Below are 14,063 nucleotides of genomic sequence, written 5' to 3' on the forward strand. Positions count from 1 at the left end.
AAAACCTTTTGCTTTTGTGCGTGCCTGTTTCATTTTGTTCTGTGTAACCCTGCATACTGGATGGTTTCTCCTGTGAGTCTAACACCTTGAATATAGATTTGAAAAGGCATATGAAAATTTTAGTTCTGCCTTCAAAAATCCAAAGCCCTACCCACACAAAAAATCCCCACCCAAACCACACATGAACAAAAAACAAAACCAAGGGGAAAAAAAAAAAAAAAAAAACAACAACGAAAAACAAACCAGACCAAAACTTTGATTACTGTAGCTCATGGTTATTACAAATTACAAATTTCTTTTGAAAGTGCATTCCCATCAGTGTAATGAGAGTCTATTTTTCAATACAACTGCAACACCCATCAGCCCAAATTCGCTTAATTTAATGTAGCTTTTAAGTAGCACTGAGCTTTACTTTAGGGAAAAAAAAAACGTAAAAAGAAACCAAACCCTCTCTTTATATGGTACTCTCTTTATATGGTACTGAGCTTTACTTTAGGGAAAAAAAAAAAAAAAACAAACATAAAAACAAACCAAACCCTCTCTTTATATGGTACTTCAAAATGGTTATTTACTTTAAACTGTTATATTAAAAGGACTCCTCAGAAGGGTACTCATCTGCTTCTGGACACCTGGTTAACATTAAGAACAGTCTACCAGAGTTTTGTGTGGGGATCCAGAGCTTACTCTGAGAATTTAATCAAACATTTGGCCAGCCTTACATGGGTAGTTCAGCTCCGCACACAAATGTTCCTCAGCAGGATTATGGCAGTTCTCTCTAAGAAGGTACACAGCTTTCTTTTTTACATCACAGGGTTTTGTAGCACTTTTTAATAATAAATATTCCTCCTCTCTGAAGGTGTTGCTTTATACAGCTAGAGCTTTCAGATCAGCACCATTTCCTGGCAGTGATTGCTAGTGCTGTGGTTTTAATAAAAACAGTATCAGAGGATCGGGTTCTGAAGCATATTTTGTAAAGTGAAACGGTATAGGCATATTCTGCACAGGCTCTTGTTTTCTAAAACTTGACATTTGTAGAAGTTATTTGAATAGTTTGAATGAGCTTACTGATCCATTCACAAGGACTTCTTGTCTCATCTAATCTGAGGGATATGTTTGACAAATCTGATGGGAAATAACTTTCAACCTAAAGGAACTAGTGGTTTTGGGGTTTTTTTGTTTATTTTTTGGAGTTTTTTGTTTTTTTCCTGTGATGAATTGAGGGACTGAGTAGCATTGTTCATGCTTATTTTTTGAACACCTGTTATATAAGAAAGGAAGGGGTAAAATTTTTCTTTTACTTGTTTCTGCAAAACAACATAAAATTTTTATACATAGAATTGGTGCCAGTTTTTACCACAATACTCCTAAAATTGCAGCCATGCACAGAGCTGGGAATTGGTGACAGAGTGTGCAGAGGTAGACCCCTCTTGTGGCAGTGATTGCTTGTAAAAGGAAGATTTGGGGGATATTTTGTCTGGCAGAACAAATTTGGTTTGTTTATTTACTTGGGGTGGGGTTTTTTTGTTTGTTTATTTTTTTGAGTTTTGTTGGTTGGGGTTTTTTTATTGCTTTTTTTTGTTTGTTTGTTTGTGGGTTTGGGGGGGTTGTTTGTTTTCATTGTTTTGTTTATTTGTTTGTTTTGGGTTTTTGTAAATCAGAAAAAAAATAGCTCCCTAACAACTTCCAAATACTTTTAATGCAGCTGGTGGGAAATGTCCAATTAACTGGCACATGAATTTTGTGTGGTTGCTAGAGCTTGTTTTCTCCTTTCTTGCTATCACCCAGGTACACATTGCAGAATGTTCTGTATAAAAAACAAATAACAATTTTCAATGAAGGATGGGGAGGAAGAAAGGAGAGAGAGGACCACAGGTTTTGTAGGCATTCTGAATGTCTTGTAAAGTTGTCTGGTTGTGATTGAACTGTAATATTGCTATGAAAATGGAAGGACACAAGGTCATAGGTGCTGAGCTGAATTGCATGCAAGTGAACAGATATAGATGCATCCAACACCATGACATAAAGCTGACACTGTATTCTTTTTTTATAAATACAAAGCAAAGTAGAGGTGATGAAGTATAACAAGTGACTCATAAAATGAAGTAAAAATATAAAGGCATCTAAAAACATCTGTAGAAGTCTTTGGAAATTTTCTGTCATAATTTCACATTCTACTTGTTTTTGATTTTTTTGCAATTTTATTTGTTTCTGTAAAGAGAATAAAATTATATGTGCTTTTAACCATCTCAATTTAAATAAACAGGTAAAATCCAGAGTAGAGCTGATTTTGGTGTGGATAGCCACAATCAAAATATATACAGCCAAGGTAAATTTTAAATAATGTGAGCTCCCTGTTGTTTATTTTCATTTTCTAGTGTAGCTTTATTGTTTCACTGTGTTATTTAAACTGTTAATTTTCTTAAGCTGGCTTCATTCCTCCAAACTTGCATTAGGCTTGGCTGTTTCTGATTATTCCTGACTTCCTCAAATATTCTCCATTTTTAAGGGGTGCCACTAATGTTTGTTCCTTTACTTTCCAGGGAGTTGAAGGTATTTTCAGAAATTGTCTAGATAAAACCTAAATGTCAGCTTCTCTATGGCAGTTAAGTACCAAGTTCAGTGGGAGTTAAGTGACTTATAGAAGACAGAAACCTTTGGAAATAAGGGCTTAAGTGCCTTTTCCTATCTCAAGATAGGGAAAGAAACAAATTAGACAAGAGTTTCTATTATTTGTGCTTCATAAACACAGATGCACTTTGAGTATAGTAATTGCAAGTCTATAGAGGCTGTCAGATTTTGGTTTTTGCTTTTGTAGCACAAACCCCAAATATATCTCTTTCACAAATAATCATAGTCAATAAACCCCTGAATCATGTGCACCATGCTCCAGGGGATTTCTGTTGGGATTATGTGTTCTTTGCTTGTGGGTGTGAATGTGGTTGGGGACAGAAGGGATCTTTTCCTCTTGCTACCCTGCTGCCTTGGGTAGTTGTGATAGAGCAGGTCTTCAGGGGAATTGCAGGGTAACCACAGCAAGGAAGGCTTGGGTCACCATGTAGCCATTTGCCTTTTTTCTTCCTCTGGCAGCTTTTTGGAGACCTTGTACTCTCTGTAGAAAAAAAAAAAAAAAAAAGAAAAAAAAAGAAAAAAAAGAAAAACAAAACAACAACAACAACAACAACAAACCAAACAACAACAAAAAATCCACAAACAAACAAAAAACACCCCAAAAAAAAAAAAAAAAACACAAAACCCACAAACCAACAAACAAAAAAAAAACCTGAAAAAACCCCACAGATCCTTTATTTGCAGTGAAAGCTCTTCTGGCTTAAGTCAACCTTTGGTTGTCACAGTGTCTTAACCCAGTAGCACCTTGATCCCAAGTACGACATTAAGCTTTCTCTCCTGAAAAATTTGCAGAGGTGTAACGTGGCACAAACCTGCACTGTTTGTAACTTGGAGAGCCCTTGCAGTTCCAGAACAAATGTAAGAAATAGCACTGAGCATTGCTGTAGGCTGTCCTGCAGATTCCAGCAATACAGCATTTGGCTTTGACACCATTCCTCTCTAAATGGATGAAGTGACAACAAACATCTTCAAAGCAGTTTGCTTTAAGTTCACTCCTTTCTGTTGAGTTTTAGGAGAGTGCCAAGAGGGGATATAGCAATCCACCTCTTGGGATTAATATGTTATATCACATCTGTCTGCCTAATGCAGAGGAATCTCTGGTAATGTAAAGTGCCTGACACTTCAAAGGCAGCTAGAAATCACCCGTTGAGATATTTATAGAGTCCTTCTACAGGGAAATGTCTTAATGTCTCCAGATCAGTAACTGCCTTAGATCTGAAGCAGGACAAGTAATTCTGTTTTTATTATCCATTCCAGTGCCTCATTAGTCTTTTTTTTTTTTTGGCTCTGATTGGTCACATGAAATGTGCAGGAAGGCACTATTGTCAGTAAGTTGACTCAGTGCCACATGTCAGTCACCTTAGAGAAAAGTGTAACAGAAGGAGAGAGATGGACAAGCAGGGAGAGCAAAGCAGGTATCTTACAGGGCAGGAGCAAGATGTCTCTGCCTGGCCTCAGCACAGAGCACCTTGAAGTTCAGTTGTGTAATTGAGCAGTGCCTGGATGCCCAGACACAACCCAAGAAATCAGAGATTCTGGCATGGTGCTTTTCCAAACATATACAGGGGTGAACAGAGTCATGCACTGCCAGGCAGGGTTAAGTAATTGACATATTCAAAGCTTGTAGTACTCTGCTCCATGCTGGGGGAAAGTTTTGGAAGTAGGAGACATTCACAGAAGCCTGGTGGGTGCTGTCTTGTCAAACTGCTTCAGAGAACAGGGAGAGTACGTAAAGTTCACAAAGGAAAAAAGACAAAATTTGGGGCTTGACTATGAAATGGTCTGTGCAGCACCAAGTATGGCGGTATCAGATGTGACTCCCTTTTTCTCAGTAGAGGGAGGAGACTTTGCTCAGGAACTAGTGGGTGTCACTGGCACAGCTTTAAACTGGATGTGAAGAGGAAGAAGGACAGTATCAGGCTTGTCTCTGGCAAGCTGTACAATGCGAGTGTCTTGGTTTAAGATAATTTATGGGGCAGACACTGCAGTGTGAGTTACTCCACTTTTAGTTTTAACCACTAGCCTTTGCCAATAAGGAAGATGTAAGTAAAGAAAGTTTGCTAGATAAAAAACAAAACAACCAGCAACCACATGGTCCTATGGAGACAATCCAGGAAGACTCCTGAGATAACTAGCAGGGAAACACCAGGGAATTATCTCAGAGGAATTAAGGGATGTTTCTGTAGGAAGGTGACACAGCCAACAGCCCAGCTGAAGTTTTATGCTGTGCATTTTATACCAATGCACACAGCATGGGCAGCAAACAAAAAATACTAAAAAACACAGTACTACTGGAAAGCTACAACCTCATTGCCATTCCTGAAGTCTGGTGAGATGAATCCCATGACTGGAGTGTGGCTATCAACAGCTGCAGGCAGTTCAGAAGAGACAGGAGAGGAAGGAGGGGCAGAGGACTTGCCCTCTACATCAAGAGGGCACTGAGATGGTGTGTGGAGAGTTGTCTCTGAAGAACAGCCATGAGGAGTTTGAAAGCTTGTGGTAGGAATCAGAGAGCCCAGAACCAAAGAGAACCTTGTGGTTGACTGCAGGCCCTTGACAAAGGGAGGTGTTTGACCAAGCCTTCTTGCTCCAGCTGCAGAAAGTATTGTTCTTGCAGGCTCTTGTCCTGCTGGGAGACTTCAACCACCTTGACATCTGCTGGAAGTTGCACAGCGAGCTGTAGGCAAGCCAGGAGACTCCTGGAACACATGGAGAGTAGCTTCTTGAGCAGGGCAATAGACAGCCCTACCAGAGGGGAGGTGGTTCTGAGTCTGTTGGTCACCACTGCTATTGGGGACACAAGGATTGGAGGCAGCCTGGGCTGCAGTGATCAGGCATCAGAGGTGTACTGATCATCCTGATCATCCTGAGGGATATGTGTCAGGTGAGGTGTGATGTTAGGCCTCTGAACTTTAAGAGTGCAGACTTCCAGCCCTACAGCCAGTGGGACTCCCTGGGAGACTGCCCTCAGGGACAAGGGAGTGGTACAGAGCTGGCAGATCTCTAAGGAAGTCTCTCATAGAGTGCAAGAGCTAGCAATTCCCAGAAGCAAGAAACTGGTCAAGGAATGTGAGACATTGGAATGGCTCAGTAGGGACAGACTGGTCAAACTGAAGGGAAAGAAGAAAATTGTGAATAGAGAGTTGAAGCTGGCACAGCTGACCTGGGAATAATATAGAGATGAAATACAGTACAGGGAGGGTGTGAGGAAGGCCAAGACAAAGGTGGAACCGAACCTGGCAAGACACACCCCATTAAGGCCAGGCTAGAGGTCATTTCCAGCACTGGTTTCTCTGCTTAATTGCATTTTGCTCTGGATTTTAGATGAGGCCAACAGGCAAGCAAAGTGGGAGTCTGATTAGTTTGGGGCTAAGCTGCATGTCAATCACCAATCTAACATGAGAGCGTAAAAGCACCCCTAAAACTGGTTGAATTTTACACATAGTGCCTTGTGTTTCCCTCTCGCAGTGATGCAGCATAGTCTCTGTGCAGCTGTGAGAAATCTCTTACTTTGGAGCTGTGCCAGTCCTGCTGCAGCACAGTTTTGGGGAATTAAAGTCCACGTGCATCCCTCTATCCAGATGTCCTTTTGCTTTACTTACACTGAAAATGTAGGAGATGCAATAAAAGTTTATCTCCCTGCTGATGAAGATTTAGCACAATATCAACATTTATTCTAGCAATTCAGTGCTCGGTGGGCATTTTAAATTATCTTTGCAAAAAGATGATGCTGAGATTGCCATGCCTGGAAAAACTGAGGATAATTCTGGATTTGTGTTTGTACTAATTCAGAATGATGTTCTACCAGTTGTACAGTGTAGTGCAGTTCTAATTTGTTTGAGGGTCTGCACATACCCCTGTTATTGCTGTGGATCTCTCTTCTCATTTTCTTTTGCACTAGCACCAGAAACTGGTACTGTGGTAGTAGGAGTGATATCATCTGTAAGAATACCTTGGGCTGCAGGGTTTTTTTAATTGAATCATACTACTTTCACAATCTACAATTTGCCTTTAGTCTAATGGTGGTTTATCATCCACTCTGGACCCTTCTTTTTATCTTGTTTTTTTGGTCCAAGAAAAAAACAACTTAATGATATTTTTTCCCTCTTCTGTATATGAATATAATTTTGTATTTATTTTTATATATATATATATATATATATGTATTTTCTAAAAATAAGAAAACTTTTTATTTTGTTCTAATACTTCCCCAAAATTGCACCATCAAATATTATTTTTTAAAATCTGGTTTAGCTAATGCAAAATGTTTTTTTTTTGTTGTTTTGGTTTTTTTTTTTTTTTGGGGGTTTTTTTTTGGTTTCTAGGAGAAGACACAAATAATTACAACTTAGGCAAGTACAGAACAAAACCAGAGTCTTCCCACCAATGAACTCCCAGCTTGGTGCTTGAACTGTAGTTCATGTGAAAGAGAAGCAGCTTTGCTTTTCTTACTCATAGGCCAGTGCATAGCAACATTCAGACAAAATCTCTCTCTGTGAGAGGTGAGGAGTACTGAACCATTATTTTGGTATTCAGGTGTCATGGATTACATTGTCTTCTTTAAGAAGAAAGGCTTGTAAGCTTTATTCTCATCTTTGCCTGCTGAACTTTTAGCTTTTGGGTCTCAATTACTTGCTATTCTGTAAGCTTGCATGGATTCTGTAAGCTTACATCATTGATGCCATTCATTAATTTGTCTTTTAATGAATTTAGCTGCCCTGTTGTCTCATCTCAGGCCTTTTATCATGTTTTATGGCTGAGATGAAAGCACCACATTGAAGAGAACCCTTATTTTAGGAGTGTCATCATTAATCCATTTTTTTAAGCTCTGTTTGCCTAAAACCTGCAATTAGACATCCTTGCTAAGGAAAATAAAAAAGGATGTATTTCTAAAAAGAGAGCTCCAAAATTAAATTTACCTTTTTGTGATCCACTTTGTCACTTTGAAATAAATTTCTTGGGTTTTGCCAATCCAGATTTTTCCCTATGAAGTAGTTGCTGTAATCTTTGTTTTCTTGGAAGGGGCCTGAGTTTCCAATTTGGTGGCACAGGGATGCCTGATTGAGCAGTGGTGTTGTGCACGATCTTACAGACCATAATTTCTGGCAGTCTTGGGCACTAAAGTCTTGCCATACTAAATTGTGGGTTGCCTTCAGCTAATAAAGTGAATTAGGAAAAACATGGTTGAAACCCTTGGAGTAAAAATCTATAGCTTGTTCAGATGCATCAAAATACAATCAGATAAATTAATATTTTTATACATTGGAACTGCTTCATTCAAACTAAATAATAATATTGCATTTTGACCTTCTTTAATGCCTTAGCTATCTATGGTTAATTTATAAATAGTTCATTGAGACACAGGTTGTGTGCTGAGATGACTAGACAAAACACTGACACTTCTAAAGACAACTTTCAACTGAAAGTGTGGGTGTTTCTCTTGTCCTTTGAGACTGTTTCCTCCTTTTAGAGACTAAAAATTTCACTTTAGATGAAGGACAAGCATATGTTTTGGTTAAATCACTGTAATACCACTGAAAAAAATTACTCACTTTAGGGTATTCCTGAATACATAAATACAAATAAGGCAGGCCTAAGCAACAATTTTAATGCCAGCATGTCTTTTTGAGTTGAACAAAGCAAGAGCATATGTAGGTGTTTACAGTGGTGATACACTGCAATGGGTTAGTAATGTTAGTAATGAGACTTTTGTAAAGGAAGTACTAATGTTCATGTTTTCCTGAACCAGAGTCAACAAAGATGTAAACATTAGTGTCTACACATAGCTCCATTACAGAATATGTTGATTTTCTCTGTCTGATTTGCCTCCTGCTGAGTTAAAGAGTCAGCTTTAAGGTCAGCATACAAAAATCCTCATGCATGATACATTTATTTAATGTCTTTATTGCTAAAATCTGCATACATTTCTTAATTCTTTTGGTTGGCAGAAAGTATTCTGAATAAAATTCTTCTTTCCTTCTGTCTAATAGAAACAAATTCTGAGGTTCTCTTGTTTAACAACTGTGCAACCTCTTGCATCAAGATTAAACACTTTGTTTTGTCCCCAGGCAGTTGTATATTTATTACTCTTGAGGCAGTGCTATTTGAAATAAATGGAATTGAAAGATCCTGAGAAATGGTTTCTGAAACACATATATTGAGTTATTCTTTCCTATGTGAGCAGAAAATGCTTCTGATGCTTCTCCCTGCACCCTTGCAAAGGAAAATAGCTGATATAAAAATATCACATGATGGGGGTGGTGAAAAGGTAAGCATTTTTATCCACAGCCACTGAGGCTTTTTGATGCTTATTGTCCTGAAAATAATTAGGTTATCTTTATGAAATGTATTATTATTCACTAAAGATAACATAGGTAAGGGCATAATAAAGGACGAAATAAAAGATGAAAGGAAAAAGTCTCTCCTTTTCTGCCTCAAAAGGTACAATATCAAAACAACAAAAAAGTAATCCATAGCTTGGAAATAGTCTTAAAAACTTCTCAAGATTCAGATATATATTTTGGACTGGTGACAGGGCTTATCTCTTCTCCCTGATCAAAATAATAAATGCTCACCAAGAGAAAAAGTTCTTTTATGTTATAAAGAAAACAATTTCCATGTAGCTTTTGTGTGTGTGTACGCATATTCATAAAATATGGATTAGCAGCACTAGGTATTCAGCTAAGTAAATATTCATAAAATAAAGGTGAAATTTATATGCATTTCCCAATAGAGAGTAATAAGCATATTTTGATTTCTTAGTAAAACATCAGACTAAGGGGAGAGAAAGCACTTTCTTTTGCCTGGACATGTTTCATTCCTCATTCTCATTGTGTTAATCCTGCTGGCAAAGACTTCCTGACATTTTGAATATACAATATTGCTAATATTGTTAAATGTAGAAGAATCAGGTCTATTGCTTAAAACATAAAATAGAAAGACATTTTGGATCTTTTCTTTTCTTTGATACTAGCTTTTGTCTTTGGGGTATATAGAAGTTGCATATTTAAGTCCTTTTTTATATATCTGAGAGACAGATATGTCTTTTTTACTGAAATCTTATATTCTCAGAAGTGGAGGTTCTGGAGCCTTGTTAGCAATATGTGCTAACAACAATTGGAAGGCTCAATAAATAAGATATGTGCTGTAGTCATGAACTGTATACTTGTAGGTACTCCTGACAGCTTTCTTTGCAGTACACATCATCATTTAGAATAAATAGAATGGAACTGTTTCTGAATAAACTGAAAATTAAGTGGATGTTCTAAAGTTCTACCTGAGAGGTCTCAAGAAACAGCTTTATTTCAAGCAGCCTGTTGAATCAGGGGAAATTTACATGTTGGTGTGCAAACAGGCAAAAGTTTAAAAAAAACCAAATACTTGAAGTAAAACAGAATGTAAATAGGGTTTGTTTTTTTTTTTTTTTTTTTTTGCTATTGTTTTTATTTAGTGCCTAAAGGTTAGCTTAGGCTCCTGTTTTTCATAAACAGAATGTTTCAAACCCAAAATTGAAAACTATATCTTCCTAGAATTAGTATTTGTTATAAAACAGGTTTGGAATGTGTCTTGTTCTTTACCAGAGTTTCTGCTGATATTGATTCTTTGTTTCAGTTGGGCCTGTTTGTAAAAACCATTTCACCCCCTTCTTCTGTTTTGCCCTTCTGTTTGGGTCATTTGGGTCAGTTCTCCTTCCAGGCTGGGGAGATGGGCTTATTTGTGCATGTACAGAGCAGACAGCTCACAGCCTCATCCCTCGCTGCTGTTGTGATGTTTTGTTCTTTGAACACAAACAGTACTTTCCAACAGCAGCCATATTTTGGACAGCCAGGAAATACGAGGTCTTTGTTCTACTCATTTTATGGGCTTTGCTGATTTATGCATTTATTAATGCATGGGCTATGTGAGTTCAGCAGTGTAATTTCAGTGTGTTCATTGCCAATAAGGAAAATAAAAACAAAACTGTCTTTGGCAACTGGCATGGAGCTGGGGTGAGCCAGTAAATAAATGTTATGTATTTAAAAAAAGATTTTTTTTTTTAATTTTAGAGCTGTTAGAGGAAAGATGAACATTGTCATATAGTTTGAAATTTTTTTTCTAAATTAGGACATCATTTGCATGCCACTGATCATTTTCACACGCTGAATAAATTAGAACCATCATAAATGATGGCAACAACCTCCACTAACAGAGCTTGTTGATACCTGCTTGTTGAAGTCTATTATTTAAAATAATTCCTTTGGCTTTGTCAATGTTTACACAGGCCAGCATCTTTAATGTTGATTTAAGGTTATCTCTACGTTCCATAACTAGAATACAGAACATTTTTATTGATTTCTTAGCCACACTCTTCTACTTTACTATCCATAAATGAATTTTGATTCATAAAAGAAAAACCCTGGGAGTCAAATGTCAGCTATCATCCAATATATTGCTCTCTGCTGCAAGTAAAATAGTCTGCATCTCATCTTGAAAATATAATGCATGTAAGTCTTCTCTGAAAGAATTTCAATAAAATATTGATGTAAGCACTTTTTTTTTTCATTTTGTTTGATAAGGTATTTTGAAGATATGGACAACAGCACAAAACAAAGCCTGGAGTCATTCCATTTCATATTTTGTACTTTTTTGAGTTTTTCAAAAAAAGGTGGATGTTTTATTTGTGTTAAGAAAAATACTCTGTGGTATTGTCTTGAGTGATCTGTCTTAGTAGATTTTGTACTGGGAGATATGATCAAGCCTAGCAAAGCCTAATAACAAACAAAACAAATACTGTACGTGCTCCTCTGGATATCACATTTGTTACTTGTATCACATTCAGGTGCCCTGCTTTTAAATAATGTGTTTCTACACAATGCTTTTAATTTTTTCCTCCTAAGTGTGCAGCTTGCTAATATGAGTTATTAGAATGTTTTGTTTTGTTTCAAGACAAGGTGGTAATTCCATGAACAATCTAACCTGATTTTCTCTTCATACTTCTCAGCCTGAAAACAGACGAAGAAAGGCAGCTCATAATAAGAAATCTGATGCCACCTGGAAAATTTGTACACCATAGAAGAAAAAAAAATGCCACCTTCTAGGGAAGTACATACTTGGAAAAAGATGCATTGTAACTGATGTGGGGGTTTTGGGGCTGTTTTTTAGGTTTTTTTACAAAAATCCAGATAATTGACATGTGGGGCCTCTGGGTCTTGCAGGACTTGCCCTTGATGAAGCCATGTAAGATGTCTTGAATCACTTCCCTGTCCTCCATGTGCCTTATTAGACCTTCAGGAGGATCTTCCCAGAATGTTCCATGATCTTCCCAGGCCCATAGGTGAGGCTGACAGGTCAGTGGTTCCCAGCATCCTTTTTTCTACCCTTTTTTAAAGATGGGTACAATGCTTCCCCTTTTCCAGTCACCTGGGACCTCACCTGACAGAGATCAGGTGACTGCACTTCGTTATTTTAATTCTTTTGCAGAAAGCAAAGGCAAATTGTGTGATTTTTGTGGAACAAATTAAAAAATGGTGATCACTAGCATTGCAGTGAATATCAAATGAATATATAATAACAGAACATTAGGAAACAATTAGAAAAAGTGCCTAGACATTATTAATTCATGCACTATTCATTGTACCAACATTGATCATGTGAAAGAAGTGTGGTGTTAGTTACATTTTAATCATTCAGTGTTGAAGAAGAACTAATTATTTTCAAATAGCCATGGGAAGGATCCAGTTTTATAAAAAAATCATGGAATGTCTAATTTACTCCCACAGCATTTTAATAGGGGAAACATATGGCTGCCATTGTTTGGAGGACAATGGAGGATATCACAGCAATTGTTCATGTTTCAACTCTTACAAAGAAGGTAGTACTGTTGTCCTCAGAGGAGGCTGTGTTAACTATGGGATGGCTCATTCCTCAGTCATCCAGAATGGGGCTGAGCATTATGTTCCTTCCAGCCAAACTACTTGGATTTCTTCAGTGCTTCAGAAGAATCCTGGAGGGTCAGTCAGTGAGGGACATGCCTGCAATGGGTACAACTGGAAAATAAAGGATGGATGTGGGTGTGTCTCTCTCCCTGCTGCCCTTTTCCTCCACTGGAGAAAGCATTTAGGGCCTTCCAGTCCCCTCTGAAATGGAAGTTGCGCATATTTCCTTGGAAAATCATCTCTGATTTTGCACAGGGGTACACCTGAGAGGAAAACTGAAAGTTTGGTGCCTCCTTCATAAGAAAGTTTCTTGGGTTGAGGCTTTGTGAAGACGCTCAGATAAGGTGCTCAGGGATGTAGAACCTGGTGAAACACTTGTGAATTAGAGAAGCAGATACTGACACACTTCATGGCCAAGATGCCAAACTCCAAGCCCATTTGTATGTTTTGTATGTGTGACAACTCCTTGGTTTTTGTTCTGCCTTCCTCCCTTCTCTAGGCAAAGGACCTCATAAATGCTTCCAAATGGAGAGGTGGATCTCCAGGGTCTTCTCTGCTACCCATATGCAGTTCTGTGAGCTTTTCTTCCTGGAGTGATATCCTCATGGGTGGTGGCTTGGCAGCTTGCTTTGAAAACTGTGTGTGTGTCACTCTTATTTCTGTATCTTGCCATAAGTTGTGGTTTGGGAGACCTCAGATCAGTTGTAATGATACAGCCAAAACACAGGAGAGTTGGGTGATGAGAATCAGTGAGCTAAATCTGGGATGATTTAAGTCGTAATTTCACTTTAAATTAATAGTGCTTGGGAAAAGTTCAAGGACACGGGTTTAGATCACTGTAAACAAAGCCTACTGTGGCTTTTTGCTTTATACTTTGTCTATTTTGCATGCTAGAGGAAGGTAAAGGCGAACCTGTAAATCATACAGTTAGTATTGTATCAGGTTTACTTTAGTATATTGTCTTTTTTTGTAACCTCTGGGTCCAGTGTATTTATGGTTTTTGGGGACTAAAATAACACATATTTTCTGTGTGTGGATTGGTCGGTTTAAATTCACAAAAAAAGCAACATGTTCTTGCTTCGGTATCAGACTCTGAGTGGATGCTTTTCATTACATTATCTTCCTTAGTTTTATATAGTATTGATGAAATTGAAAATCAGTGACCTGACAAAAACAAAATAATACAGCATGAAAATTGCTACCATGATTTCATGCTGTGTTAATGCAAGGATGTCATTCCTGCTTCAGAATAATAACAGTGTTTTTCTTCTGAACTTACAGCATCCCTCTCTCCCTCTCTTCCTCTGCCCACCCCTCCTTTACATTTTAAAGCAGATTGATGCCACAATGAAATTCTTTTTAATAACATATCTTGGTTGTTTGTTAGTGAGTAACCAGTACTAACGGTAATTTTTTTTTTTGAGGTAGAGAGTGGGGTCTCTATATTGCATAAGCATACGCAGAAATGCAGAAAGAAGCAGGCCTAACAGTCACTATGACATAGCTAATTGCAGAATCTGG

At 37.8% G+C, this 14,063-nt stretch overlaps 1 protein-coding gene across 3 annotated transcripts in view; it reads left to right on the forward strand.

Annotated features, from left to right (window-relative positions):
- The window catches only part of PCDH10 (protocadherin 10), a 237,785-nt gene that overhangs the window by 136,663 nt on the left and 87,059 nt on the right, over positions 1-14,063 (forward strand). The window contains exons 6-9 of one of the 3 annotated variants that reach the window (XR_010360721.1): positions 2,264-2,326; positions 8,813-8,896; positions 11,609-11,954; positions 13,042-13,182. The gene's annotated coding sequence lies outside the window, so the exon portion shown is untranslated. The remainder of the gene's footprint in view (positions 1-2,263; positions 2,327-8,812; positions 8,897-11,608; positions 11,955-13,041; positions 13,183-14,063) is intronic. The other 2 variants (XR_010360723.1, XR_010360722.1) reach the window with 2 other exon arrangements.

The sequence above is a fragment of the Passer domesticus genome, chromosome 4, assembly GCF_036417665.1.
Source record: "Passer domesticus isolate bPasDom1 chromosome 4, bPasDom1.hap1, whole genome shotgun sequence".
NCBI classification, from domain to species: domain Eukaryota; kingdom Metazoa; phylum Chordata; class Aves; order Passeriformes; family Passeridae; genus Passer; species Passer domesticus.